The following is a 14,898-nucleotide window of genomic DNA, read 5'->3' on the forward strand; positions in this document are numbered from 1 at the left end:
CACATCAACTCAGAAATCCTTAAATAATTTGTCTTTCCATCCAGATGCTCTAGAATTTGTATGTATTACACTACAACTAATATGACATGGAACCCAACTAGATCAGAAACACCTCTTTAATCATTAAAATGATTTTCAACATTAATATATTATATACATCTAAATTTCAATGCAAACTTCAGATGCCACAATACAAGGCTTCAACGGAGCTCACATGCAGGTTGTGTTGAGCTAGACTGCCAACATTCTAAAATACCCGCCCTGCCCTTGTGCCAAGGGCGCCCACAAATGCCTGCATAGCAGACAGCCATCCCTGGGTGACCGAAGAAAACAAACACTTAACAAAAGTAAGAACATTTTAATATTGTAGCAACCTATGCCCTTCCGAATAATACTCAAAATGAAAAGAGAATGACTATAAACCAATGATGTCTATATATTACGACAAATTACGAACATGTAAGTAAAAAATACTGAAATAGCCTACATAGCCTATTGTACATTACACACAAACTGTATCCACAAGTAGGCTATACACAGCTATTCAGACCACCTCAAAGTAAACGAGAATAAAACCGGGTAAAATGAAGTAAACGAGAATAAAACCGGGTAAAATGAAGTGTAAAACTGACATAAATGGAGCAGAAGTGTTTCCAAATTGAAAATAGCCATATGAAGATTATTCCAATGAAACCGACCCTTCATTAAACAAACCTGAAAACAAATGTACTCAGGAAATAAACAAAGGCTAAAAAAAAATTGCGAAGGGCCAACACCTTGTGGTCTGCACTACCATCAACAGCGAAAAAAAAAAAAAATCCTGTGAAACTGGACTGCTATGGATCAACGGACTACAGTACCGCCTTTCTTAACCTGGCGTAGGCTACCTTGTGTACTTTCACTATACCTATTGCCCAAGGCACAGCTGGAATATAGAGGTAGATCAAAACTTATGATCCACACAACATTCTGCACAAACGAAGCTCAAAATACAGTAACAATCCTACCTGCTTTTTAATACCGAAGCGAGGTCAAGAACTACGATAATCAATCAAAACAATTTCGATTACAAGACTCTGATATGAACTACCTCGATCATCCAGGGTCAAATGAGTCGATAAATATGAGGAACTGTTGCAATGCAAATGCGTATAATGCTCATTTCAAGTGCGAACATCTGAGCTATTCCCTCCTCTTTACCTGGTGAGTTAAGGGCACATTCGCATCTCTACCTAGAGTTCAGTGACCTAACCGTTCTTGAGAAGTTCAGAAATTTCGGAGCGCAAATTTTTACATAAACATTCATTTTTTGAACCTTTGGGTATACATACAAGAACGATCTATGAGCATACCAAAACCACCTGAAAACAACATTCACTGTGATCATTACAACCGCCACGAGAAACAAACTGAAGAAACATAAAAAGCAACTGTACGAGAACAAACAAGTCAGGTCTATAATCAAACGCTTAATAATCCAGAAGCGAAATGTGACTAGTTGAGAGAGAGAGAGAGAGAGAGAGAGAGAGAGAGAGAGAGAGAGAGAGAGAGAGAGAGAGAGAGAGAGAGAGACGGGGGAGGCAGGCTTGGACCAAAAGGGCACAGCAAAGGCACAGAAACTAAACAATGGACAAAAGAGGCCAAGGAACATGTCCGAGTGACATGACCCTTTGCGTCAGTTTTTCCTACCTTTTTCTCAACGGCTTTGTACATCTCCGTTCCACAACTCCTTGTGAATTAAAGACCCTTTAGTCATGTTCCGCAGATGTTGCTTATATTTAGAATAAGTATGTTACGAGCCCGTTCCATGCTGACGATGACATCCAGTACAGAAATTTCCATGCTGCTGATGCGTACACAACGTCCAAAACGCTACCTTACTGACTTACATAAGTCGGTGTGTTAATCATCTTATCAAAATATAGGTTTCTGCGGATGCTGAAACGCTCGTTCACGTCACAATAATCATTTCCACAGCTCAAGGAAAACGACCCACTCCCACAGCCCTAGTAAAACGAAAGACCCCAAATTATCCAAATAAAAACGAGAGCTCTTCACAGCCCAAGTACAATGAGCGACATTTCCAGTCTAAGCAAAGCGAGACATTCCCACAGTCGAGAGATTTCTTAGTGTTCTTGCGACGGACAACCTTTTGGGGTAAAGACAGATCTTGTTAGAATCCTCGATCATCATCATCATCATCATCATCGGGAGGGTTGGTCGGTCCCTGCTGCGGCTTCCCTGGCATGGCAGCCACCAGCCTCCGGGAGAAACGTGACCTCCACCATCCCGTGGAAGTGGCCGCCTTCATCGGCTACCCCACGCACGATGCTCGCCGTCATACATACGAAGGCAAGAGAGGGGCGTTGGAGACCAGGCCCTGCCTACCGACTTACCTCCGCCATCACTCCTATTGACCTTGGCGGGGGGAGAAGGCAAAAGGAGCCCTCTTGGATAACTTGCATCACCTAGGATACACCTTTTCTCTGCATCGGTTTTTATGAATGTTATCCTTCACCTAATATTCTGAATGTCTCCAAGGATAAAAACTGCAGGTCTTATAGTTGCAAGTCTGTTTCTCCTAAAAAGGGCAGGGCATTCCGCCCTTTCTGTTACACACTCCCGTTTCTCAACTACCACAAGCAGATCAAGGATGACATGGGCTAAATCCTGGCCCGACCCTTGTGCACAAAACACCAAGTCAAACAACATAATAAAGCCAAATGGATGATTTCACAAAAACAGAGACACATCAACTATCTGAAGGGCAAATTTACACAGGGATTATCATTCTTGTTCGAGCCGCCCCCTCCCCAAAAAGGACACGTTGGGCTTTGCACACCGGCAGCCAAATTATGGAAGAAGGCTAACAGTTCTGGCTAAGCCACAGTTTGTAGCTTCTTACCTAAAACTGATCGTGTACTTTAGAGATAAACACAAGAAGTACAAAAAAAAAGTAAGCTCCTTAACCACTATCAAGATATAACCTACTGTATACTCCAACGCTCCGGGGAGCCAAAACTTACGCATTCAATCAACACGACCACCTCTTGAAGAAAAGTCACAAGCTCATAATCACCTTGATCACAGAACACCGTGAATCCTGTCTCTCTTCGCAATGAAATGTCACAGTCATCTTGAATGTGAGCACGCGACACGTCCTCTCGAAACGACAGGAGACAAACCACCTCAAGAAACCTCATAGACAAGACTTCACCTGGCCTCTTCTAGCACTTCAGGCCGCGGTCACGTGGTAGCAGGAATACACAGCAGGAGACAGACCTCTCTTGTCATGAGTCACAAGAGCACAAAGAGTAGTAGAGTCCTGCCTCCTCTGGCCAATTTCACTCAAAACGTACTCTTACTTTTACAGCTGACTCATGAAGAACATCCAGTTTACGGTACACAACTAACGATATGCAATTATTTACCAATAACAATAATAAATGAAAACAAATTAGTCATAACCATTCCCGTAAAACAAAAAGATATAATGCTGTAGGATATGAGCTCCACTTTTTCAAACAATAAAACACCTCATCAACGTAAAAACAGATAACTCTTCCAATCGAGATCAACATCTACATGAAAACGCTGCAAACGCCACAAACAACTTGACTGGGAAGACGACTACGGATGTATTCTTTTACGGTATGGCGCAGGTTCTAGGTATATAATAAGCCTGTATTACCAACAAAACATTCAACACTTTAGGATGAATACAAATATTTGAGAGAGAGAGAGAGAGAGAGAGAGAGAGAGAGAGAGAGAGAGAGAGAGAGAGAGAGAGAGAGAGAGAGAGAGAGAGAGAGAGAGAGAATTATAACACTGGGACATTTATGCTTACGTTCTTCTGGAAAAGTTTATAGGGAACTACTAAGCAAGATTCCCCTGAATAACATATAAATAAAAGAAACTGGAAACAACGTTGATAATAAAGATACGTAAACGTGAGTGAGACACTGATGATAACGCTTTCCCCAATAAAACTGCATAATATTCAAGAGGCTTAGAACAAGCCTCTATCGGACGCAGTGGCCAGCTATCCACAAGATCCACTTTGAGATCAACCACGTGGCTGGTCTTGGAATTCTCCCCCTCCTCATCTGCTGAGATAAACGCATCCACAAGCAAGCACGAAAAAGCACAATATGGACAAGTTGGTAATCATCCTATGCCTGTATAAAATTTTATCAGTATGACTGTTGGGCAAACATCACACAGAACCTGCCTACCCGGGTATTCCCTTGTAAAGCAAATTCCCAGAAGAGAAGATGCAAGTGGATGGAAGGAAGTACGACAATAATGAATTTCCCCAATTGACTGGACTTGGCAGGCCATGCACTAACAACAGACCTTCCTGTCGTGATTGCAGTTGGTTACAATGGAACTGGGCACAGTTCAGACCACTACTACATCGCGGATTTTGAGAAAACGGGTGGTAGAGATTCATAACCTTTCGTGTCAGAATCCTGAGTAATCTCGACCGCTAATTGCAATGTCTAATATCTCCGGATACTAACCTCGGGATAAGGGCCAGTGCGCCAGCAATTTTTATCTTGAAATTATGTGATCCTTATAGTCAACCTACCATAAAACTCATTCATTCTTAGGAATATCATGGGCGCAAAGGGGAAAAAATGTATAACGCCCTTCCTTCCTGGAATTCCAACTATCAAATCACGACCCACACAGACACACATGCGTTTCTTTCCTTGCATTGCAAGAAAAGAAACGCAACAGAACGGTAGAATCTTCCTCTGTAAACTGTTGCATCATCGGGAGGGGAGTCCAGTCTGTGCATCGCCAGCGTGACCCAGCTGATATCTCTCTCTCTCTCTCTCTCTCTCTCTCTCTCTCTCTCTCTCTCTCTCTCTCTCTCTCTCTCTCTCTCTCTCCGCAAGTTACATCAGCACTTGCGATATATCCTTTGAACACGTAAGCCCTTATCAAAAGATTTGACCATTTTGCAAATGTGATAACAGAAACAATGAATCAGTTGGACCCCCTCGTCTTACATCCCGCTGCCAACAGCTATTATCTATTCGAGGTGGGTTCGAGTCGACCCTGGGAGATCTTGCATTCAAAAAGGGTTTTATTTGCCAACGGCGCCAGATATATTTATTTGCTTTAGGCTGATTCGCTTAACGCGTAGGAGATGGAGTTTGTTTGGTATTATAAGATGAAGCACATACAAGCAGCTTGGTATACCCGAGAAAAAAAATGCGTCGTACCAAATCATAAAGGAAATTTTGTCTGGTTAAATTTTACTTCTTCAACCATGAAGGGGCCTGGTCCAATCTCAGCATGAATGAAAAATATTTACTTTTCATAGCAAACTTTAAAAGGTTACCTTCGCCAGATAACATTTTAAAAAATAACTATACTATAATAGCTGGAACGCAAAAAATTAGTCTTGCTAACCAGGTCGAAAACCTAATGTCAACCGCCATGGCAATAAAAAAATTATCAAAACATTATAGGTTACTGAATGCAAAACACACAATCTAAAATAATAATAATAATAATAATAATAATAATAATAATAATAATAATACAAAGCAGTACACAAACCCAGCCTTCACAATGCAAAAGGAAACGGCCGAACAAAGAACATTCTAACGTTTATTCGGCAGGAAATATCTCACAGCTGACTTACCATATGTTGTAGCAATCTATAAGGCGAGATGACGAAATTTAACTTCCACCCAGCTCACTATTTCCACTTTCTTCGGCTTCTAAAAATTTAACACAGGAGATCCGACACTTTTAGAACAAAGCTTCTTATGCTACCATGACACCACTTAATTTTACCAAAGACCAGGCTACACTCCGTTGGTACAATCAATGCGTAAAAGTGAAACTGGCCTGATTTTAAAACTTTACACGTTTTATATAAATAGGACGGAGCTAAAACAACACGATACGAAGCTTTCACTTTATCACAGTTACGAGGAAGCGGAGGGTACGTTTTATCCCAACACAGCCAGGGTACCACCGTCACCTACGAAGTATAGTGTCAGTTTGACGACTGAGCTCAGACTGTGCTCAATATGGGCGGAGCAACTCCCTTTGTAACAACCCTCGCCGCCCCCTCCAACACACACAAGACAACGTAGTGCAACAGAGCCCGAGTGGAAATGCTGGAGGGGGAGAGGGAGAATAACTTTCAATACACTACGCAATCTCTACCTTGGACAATCACTGACAACGACATAGACACAAGAAACAAGTCTTTCTTCTGCCAATGGATGGGGAGAACGCATATGATCCGGCAACATCTGGTAACTCCACATGACACACAATGAGTCATGCACGCAATTTAATATATCCTTACTATAATGTTCAGTTTTTTAAGGATCTTAAATAATGCTAAAACTTAAATACAGAGCAAGCAACATTTCCAGAACACAGAGCAATACTGCACGTTGATATTCACGATAAAATTCCGACAATCAAATTGGTATATGGCAACTATGCCATCCACTGTTGGCAGTTCTCAGTATTTGTTGACGTAGGAGTTTCGCAAAAGAAAAAAAAAAACATGCGCTTTAAGGGAGACTACTTTAAAGAACGTTTAGACGACACTGCAACAGAGCAAAATCCTGAACAAAACTAAACAAAATGGGCAAAGAAAATACCTACGATGACAATATTTTTACATAATCTCTCACGCAGCCATCACGTGGCTTTACAGCAGCTGACGTGAGAGTCAGGGGGTAGACTAGTGGAAGGAGATCCCGGGAGAGGGGGGACAATCATGACGTAGCCAAATGCGTCACCGTTCATCAGCCTATTACCGAGAAGAAACAAGCACCAACAGAATGACGTCACCGAAGACTCATCCTTCTCCTAGAAATACTTGTCATTAGGAAAATTTCTGCCTGAGCCCAAGCGAATTTATTATTGAATCGGACCGAGAACGAAAAAAAGGAGACGAGAATTTCAATCGAGAGTTAAAAATATCGAGGAAGCGATACGTTCAACCAATAATCCCGAGAATCGAGGCCAAATACGTAAGTGGGAAAATGAACGCTTCAATTCCGGTATGTCGGACAACCTACGGTTTTCTTCTACGTACAATGTTATCACAGGAAAACCTCCAGTCTCTCAACCAGGATCCACTCAGAGTGAGTCTTGCTCTCAACATTGTTAATTTTTACACCGAATGCGCGTTCCAACTGAGACGGCGTCACATGCGTCGTCAGATCCACAACGAGTAACAAGTACGAGTTGCAACACTGATGGTGACAAGAATAGGCTGATTCAAGAAAAAAAATATATATATATATATATATATATATATATACAGTAAATATATATATATATATATATATATATATATATATATATATATATATATATATATATATATATATATATATTTCCGTGATAAGCAGTTACCATCTGCTCCAACTCCCAGTGAGGCAAATGACCTATATATATGAAATTACTTCCATCACGTCTTTTGAGCTTTATCTTCCTTAAATCTCCACTCACCTCCTGCCTCTCCTCTCAAAGGTCTGGGTCTGCCAACTCTTCTGGTGACCACTGTCACTTCCTAGCCTATCCTCCCGAGAGTTGTTCGAAGGACATAATCTCATCTACATCTGGAACTACAGAAATATTCCTTATGGTATTTCTAACTGCCCTGCTACCTGATTTCTGACATTTTCCCTGAAGTTTAATTGCCAAATCAACCAGCTTCACTGTCATATCCATGCCCGTATAGCAATAATACAGACCATACTCGACTTGGGTACTGAATCTTACTTTCATATGCAACTTCAATCTATTTAATTCTAAATCTATTTCAGCCTGTCTATTTTTGATCTGCCTATATTTTCCTTTCACTAAATTCCGAACTCGAGAGAACCTGTGTTGTTCCTAAACATTTCAACCGCACTAATCCTTTCTATATCTAATTATTTCTTCCCACTGTGCTATACGCTGTCCTCATTACTTTGGTTTTTCTCAAACTTTGAGTCCCATCTCACAAGATGTTTATTGTATTTCTAACTCCCCCCTTTTCATGAAAAAATCTAAGAGAAGGGCAAATTCCACCGCACAAGACCACATAATCATTATCTTAGTATCCACTTCGCTAATGAACAATTTCAAACAGCTTTATACATTTGATAGCAATGCCATTGTGACCCAAAATCTTCCATAAAGCTAGGCTGTGGATGCTGTCATTGCAGTCTCGTTATTAAACAACCACCAACAGAAAGATTTTTTCAAATTCCGTACGATGCTGCTGCACATATTGTACACACAACCATTTGGTCTGTGAAACTCCTGCATTTCTAGAACCTGCTTTTTCTTAAAACTTTATATCAATTTCTGTCTCCCGGCTATTGAGAATAAGTATACTGGATATTTTCGTTACAACCAAAACAACGTTTACGTTTACCACACTGTCCGCTCACCTTTCTTTTCTAGCTCTACCATGACCACCTCTTTCTACTAACTAGATATATATATATATATATATATATATATATATATATATATATATATATATATATATATATATATATATATATATATATATATATATATATATTAGGTGGTCAAGGTAGAGCTAGCAAAGAAAGGTGACCTGACAGTGGTAAATGTAGAGGCATTGCACATTTTGTTTTGGTTGTAGCGAAAATATCCAGCAATATACTTGTTCTCAGTAGCCGTGAGACAGAAATAGGTATAAAGTTTCAGAAAAAGCTGGTTCTAGAAATGCAGGAGTTTCGCAGACCAAATGTTTGTGTTAACAATATGTGCAGCAATGTACGGAATTTGAAAATTCCCATCCGATGGTGGTTGTTTAATACCGAGGCTACGTCTCTTGTATGTTTTCCTTGGAGCTCGAATCAACAAGATAAGATACCACAGCACTTTCGTGTCGTGGCTGAAAAATTAGACAACCTGTGACTGACAGATATACCATGTGATAAGAATGGAGTACTTCAAGATCATTCGAATATCTCAAGGAACGCTCTGAGCTGTTATGACTACTTCGTTTAAGATAAAACTTATTTTACTACCTGGTCATGGACAGATCTATTTCCAAGCCATAGCATTCCCTAAATGCACCTGTTTTGTTAGGGTGTTCCATTTATTTGTTTGTCATAGCTTTCACAAACATCACAAGAAAAGTGATAATGTCGTCAATAATGCTTTACCTATAAGTATCGCCTTTTCAGTTTATCCCCTAGACGGGGTTGCTGTTCTCATATAAGGGCCACCCGGCTGTTTCTTTCTTGAACCGCTCATTTCACAGTTGATTTTTGAAGATGTTTTATGAACGGATGCCTTTCCTGACCCCAACCCTCATGTATCCGGGCTTGGCACCGGCAATGACTGGGGATAGCCAACGGAAATTCACTGAGCGACCCCAGGAAAACACGAGCCATACATAAACAAGCCTACTGGCACAAGGGGGGAAAACCTTAGTGAGACGTCAATCTCTAGAATACCACCGATAAGAATGTCCACCTACACGCTAACAGAAATCCCAGCTCTTTTTTTTATCTTAAAACCAACCCTAGTTAATCAAGTAAATGTCTGGAGGGAGGTACCAGACGTATATACTCTGCGACAAGCCACTCCCTTTAAGGTTGGAAGGGCATGGTAGATGAAGTGGTGGCAAGAACTGGTATTGTACTGGCTTGAAACGGCAACACTTGAGACAATAAAACAAATAAGGATGCTTAGGTGAATGAATACAGTGACGATAAGAGTAGGATAACAAGAACACCTCAAGGGATCAGCAGCACAAGTCAGCTAAGTGTCAAAGAAAGCCTTGGCAAGAGCCAAATTGCTGATAAGGTCTGAACACCTCCTGCATGAGGAGGGAAGATGAGCCACACGCTGCAAGAGAAATCATGCAAACGGAAGTACGGTACTGTACGAGACAAGGGACACAAAGGAGAGGAAGACCTCGAAGAAGATGGAGAGACTGCATTCAAGAAGACAAGAGAACCAAAGGAATAGCCGAAGGGAGGACACAAGATAGACACACATGGAAAAAAAAGCTCAATAAACACAGCGACCCCGAGCAGGATACAGCTTAGCAGAAGAATAATCCCTGACATTGAAAGAATCAAAAGTTGATGAATAATAATAATAATAATAATAATAATAATAATAATAATAATAATAATAATAATAATAAGGCTCAAACTCACGTGCCCTGCAGGTCTGACGGAATGACCGCATTTTTCTTTTCCAAGAAAGAAACTGGATATCAGAGAAGGCGCACTTGCATTTTTTTCGTTAAGACACATATAGCGCCTTGCTACAAAAGAGATGGCAGCGGAAGCAAACTCCTTAGTCATCTTTTTTTTTCTTTTCCTCGCTAACGAAAATCCCGTACCCTCGGGTGACTCATCGATCTTACCAGAGAGCGAGCCACGGCACGCGTTGAAACCGTATGCCACCAATCTAAGGTGAGGGTTTTGTGGGGACGAGAGACATTTACGTGCGTTGCCAAACTTCCATTCTAAGAAAAATTTCATGGAATATAGGTCGTTGTTATATAACAAAACTGAGTGGAATTACTTGAAATATTTACTAAACATGATTTTTATGTATGAAGTTGTTATTGTTATTGATCAATATTTTAAACAGTTTTTCAATATCATATTTTACGAAACGTGGCATACATGTTGCCACATCTACAATCTCGATTCTCAGGTCAAGTATTGACATCTGTATCTGTCAGTTAAGAAACAATAACCCTTCGTTAATCTCTTAAGAATGGTCAAATCTTATAAGCTGGGTCCTTTATGGTGAAGGTGAGAATTAGCGGATGCAAACATAGTTGAAGGTCAAACACGTGTGTGTGTGTGTGTGTGTGTGTGTGTGTGTGTGTGTATGTGTTAAATGGTTAAAAGATGTTTGTTGACTGAACTTTTCTGTAAATAGAGAAATTTTAGTATGAAAATGTTTTTCCATCTTTGACGTTATTTTTTTCTTGTGTATATTGTTCCAAGACAACAGTCAACTGAATATGGAGAAAAATATTCGGGGATAAGATGAAAAAATAAATCAAATAGATTGAAACTGATCTGGCATTGCCAAACATCGATCTGGCATTGCCAAACATCAATCTATTAACATTTTTAATGAGAGAGTTTAGAGAGTAATAAAGAGAATGATTGAATCGTGACTTTTGAGAGATGAGTTAAACCAGATTAACCTTATAAAGTGAAGAAATTACCTCTGACCTCGTGAAGATCAGTTGTCATTATAGGGTTCAATCGATACTACGAGAGTCGCAAGAATTATTTGGTAACCCAGTTTACGAGATAAAGAAGAGGAACTGCAAAGTTATTGAAAAAAGCAATGATGTTGGATCTGGCTTCAAAGTTGTATATGAAAGTGCCAAAATCGAGTTAGAACTACGCAACTTATCCGGTTTCATTCCAAACGCTGAGCTTACATTCACTGCAAAAATGCCTAACCTCCAGCTTCAGTTATTGTGATGGATAAATGGGGTCACTGAAAAAGCCGGTGGTACCACTTGGCTGCTTCTGTACGATATCCAAGAACCTGTCTACCTTAAGCTTTAATAAGTGCAAGTGTAGATTCGTGATGGTCGAGAGAAGGTGCAGTAGACAAATCCATAGGTTAGCAACAGCCGAGTCTTCCGATGAGGAGTCCTCTTAAAATCTCTCGTCTTTATACGCTGTTCTGTAAGATCATTCTTATTTATTAGATATACTGTATTTATTACCAATGATGATGACACGAGGTTTTGCTTAGGGAGCAATCCCTTTGGCCACCTCTACAAAGCTGGCAAGGTTTTGTACAACAGAGTAGGGTGAGGTGTGGAGCCTCTAAAACCAATTCTAGGATTATGATGGAATTGAAGGCCGAAGGTTCTGAGTTGGAAGATTTGGAGCCAAGCCTTCAATCTATTTGGGGGCGAGAACCATATTAGTAAGCAAGTCCTCTGATCCACACCACCCATAATACGGTTATGGTATTCATATCACCTTTTGGAAATGTTTCCGACTTCCTACGACTGTTCGCTATGAGCCTGTCCATGCTACATGGTTAGAGGAGATGACCCCCAATTCCCCACCTGGTGCTTTATCGCAGTGGCATTTCCATCAAGATAAAAGATAATGAATGAATTTTCTTGATTTCTTATCTTGATTATTTGTGGCTAGGGACAGACTATAATGCGTAGTTCATTTGAAACCATCCGGTTTTCACGAGAGTTTGATTAGACCGAGACGCGGGATCATCAGTGATGTCAATGAGCTTTGACAGCTGTTGTCAGTATCACTCATCACAATAAAATGAACAGGACCGATAACTGTTCTTTACGGGACATCTGATATTATGTAGGTTGGTTTGGAAAACAATTCCAGTAGCGGATATTTCAAGTTGTACCATTTTGAGAGGGAATCACGTAGCCCGCATCCGACAGGTCCAACTGTCCGTTTTCCGTAGCTTGTTCCCTACCATGAAGTGATGACATTTGTCGAAAGCATTGGCGAAGTCGAGGTAACTCGCCAAATCACAGCCCAACTAAAGGATTTTGATTGCCGACTATTTGACTGATTAGCAGTGTTGTGCATTGTGCTCATCTAAACATTAAGTGTACTGACGAGTGTCACCTGATACTCGTCAGTGATCATACACAACTGAGAGTTCAACAGAAATCTTGTTGAACAAGTTATGACTGTTTGTACACATTACGTTACGGGGATTTTCTTCTCCAGACTTTTAACTTCGTTCCAAACGTCCTTTTTGCAGGAAATTTCAGTGTCAAATCGATTAGGATGATTAGCATCCTAGTTTGTGGCGCACATCCTTGCAATTGGACATCACTTCTCCTCTCCTTAATGCATATGTACCATTATATCTGGATCGGATGAGCCCTGCGAATTTATTAGTAATACTAGGCCAAGCGCTGGGACCTTTGAGGTAATTCAGCGCTGAGAGGTAAACAGAGTAGAAAGGATATAAAGGTATAACAGGCATAAAAACCTCGCCGTTGCACTATGAATCAACTGTTAAGAGGGGGTGCAAAGTAAGATGGAAGAAAGAGACTATGAGCGTAGGTACAGTAAAAGAAACGAAAGGGGTTATATTTATGTGGTTAGGAGTCGAAGGGACGCTGCAAAGAACCTTATGCCTATAGTGTGCTGCATGAGGTGCACTGACGGTAATAACCACACCCCCCGGGGTATGGTAGGCCATGAGAGAGAGAGAGAGAGAGAGAGAGAGAGAGACGCGTCCTTTAAACTAATACTAGGACGACAATTTACACCTTTCAATAAAGGGTTGTTATCTCTCACTGCTTTTTCTTCACCACCCGGCCCCTACTAACACGTGGTCTACCTCATGCAAGTAGTGCCAAGTGCCTGACGAGCCTCTCTCTCCACATAGCTCCATTGCAGTGCATATTTATGAGAGAGAGAGAGAGAGAGAGAGAGAGAGAGAGAGAGAGAGAGAGAGAGAGAGAGACTGGACAGCGGGCAAGATGTGGAGGGTAGGGGAGGGGTTTGTGAGATGCGAGTGAACGGATTTAGTCTTAAAGGGGAAGGACGCGATAAACGTTGCGTTGAGCAAAATCCAGCATTAGACCTGACGACGTCTGTGAAGCGAAACGGATGTCGGACCTCGGTCACCTGTTGTATTGACGGAGCCAATGGGGATGCGGCTGCTTATAACTTGCGCTGTTTCCGACAGCAAGGCCGCACGAAATGGCACACATATATGACCTCATAATTTTTGCCTTGGAGTTCGTACTTCACGCCGGTCCTAACATGACCTCATAATTTTTGCCTTTGAGTTCGTACTTCACGCTAGTCCTAACAACACCTCATAATTTTTGCCTTTGAGTTCGTACTTCACGCTAGTCCTAACAACACCTCATAATTTTTGCCTTTGAGTTCGTACTTCACGCCAGTCCTAACAACACCTCATAATTTTTGCCTTTGAGTTCGTACTTCACGCTAGTCCTAACAACACCTCATAATTTTTGCCTTTGAGTTCGTACTTCACGCCAGTCCTAACATCACCTCATAATTTTTGCCTTTGTTGTTCATACTTCATGCCAGTCCTAACATGACCTCATAATTTTTGCCTTTGAGTTCGTACTTCATGCCAGTCCTAACATCACCTCATAATTTTTGCCCTTGAGTTCGTACTTCACGCCAGTCCTAACATCACCTCATAATTTTTGCCTTTGAGTTCGTACTTCATGCCAGTCCTAACATCACCTCATAATTTTTGCCTTTGTTGTTCGTACTTCACGCCAGTCCTAACATCACCTCATAATTTTTGCCTTTGACTTCGTACTTCATGCCAGTCCTAACATGGGCTCATAATTTTTGCCTTTGAGTTCGTACTTCATGCCAGTCCTAACATCACCTCATAATTTTTGCCTGTTGTTGTTCATATTTCATGCCAGTCCTAACATCACCTCATAATTTTTGCCTTTGAGCTCGTACTTCATGCCAGTCCTAACATCACCTCAGAATTTTTGCCTTTGTTGTTCATACTTCACGCCAGTCCTAACATCACCTCATAATTTTTGCCTTTGAGCTTGTTCATGCCAGTCCTAACATGACCTCAAAATTTTTGCCTTTGTTGTTCGTACTTAACCAGTACTAACATGACCTCATAATTTTTGCCTTTGAGTTCGTACTTCATGCCAGTCCTAACATGACCTCAAATTTTTGCCTTTGTTGTTCATACTTCACACCAGTACTAACATGACCTCATAATTTTTGCCTTTGAGCTCGTACTTCACGCCAGTCCTAACATGACCTCAAAATTTTTGCCTTTGTTGTTCGTACTTCACACCAGTACTAACATGACCTCATAATTTTTGCCTTTGAGTTCGTACTTCATGCCAGTCCTAACATCACCTCATAATTT

At 40.8% G+C, this 14,898-nt stretch overlaps 1 protein-coding gene across 32 annotated transcripts in view; it reads right to left on the reverse strand.

Moving 5' to 3' along the window:
* drn (doctor no) overlaps positions 1-14,898 on the reverse strand; it is a 169,035-nt gene that overhangs the window by 18,414 nt on the left and 135,723 nt on the right. The window contains exon 1 of one of the 32 annotated variants that reach the window (XM_067091538.1): positions 5,660-6,607. The exons of the other annotated variants lie outside the window; for them this stretch is intronic. The gene's annotated coding sequence lies outside the window, so the exon portion shown is untranslated. Of the gene's footprint in view, positions 1-5,659; positions 6,608-14,898 lie in introns of those variants that run through there. 32 annotated transcript variants of the gene reach the window in all.

This window comes from Macrobrachium rosenbergii, chromosome 48, assembly GCF_040412425.1.
Source record: "Macrobrachium rosenbergii isolate ZJJX-2024 chromosome 48, ASM4041242v1, whole genome shotgun sequence".
Taxonomy (NCBI): Eukaryota; Metazoa; Arthropoda; class Malacostraca; order Decapoda; family Palaemonidae; genus Macrobrachium; species Macrobrachium rosenbergii.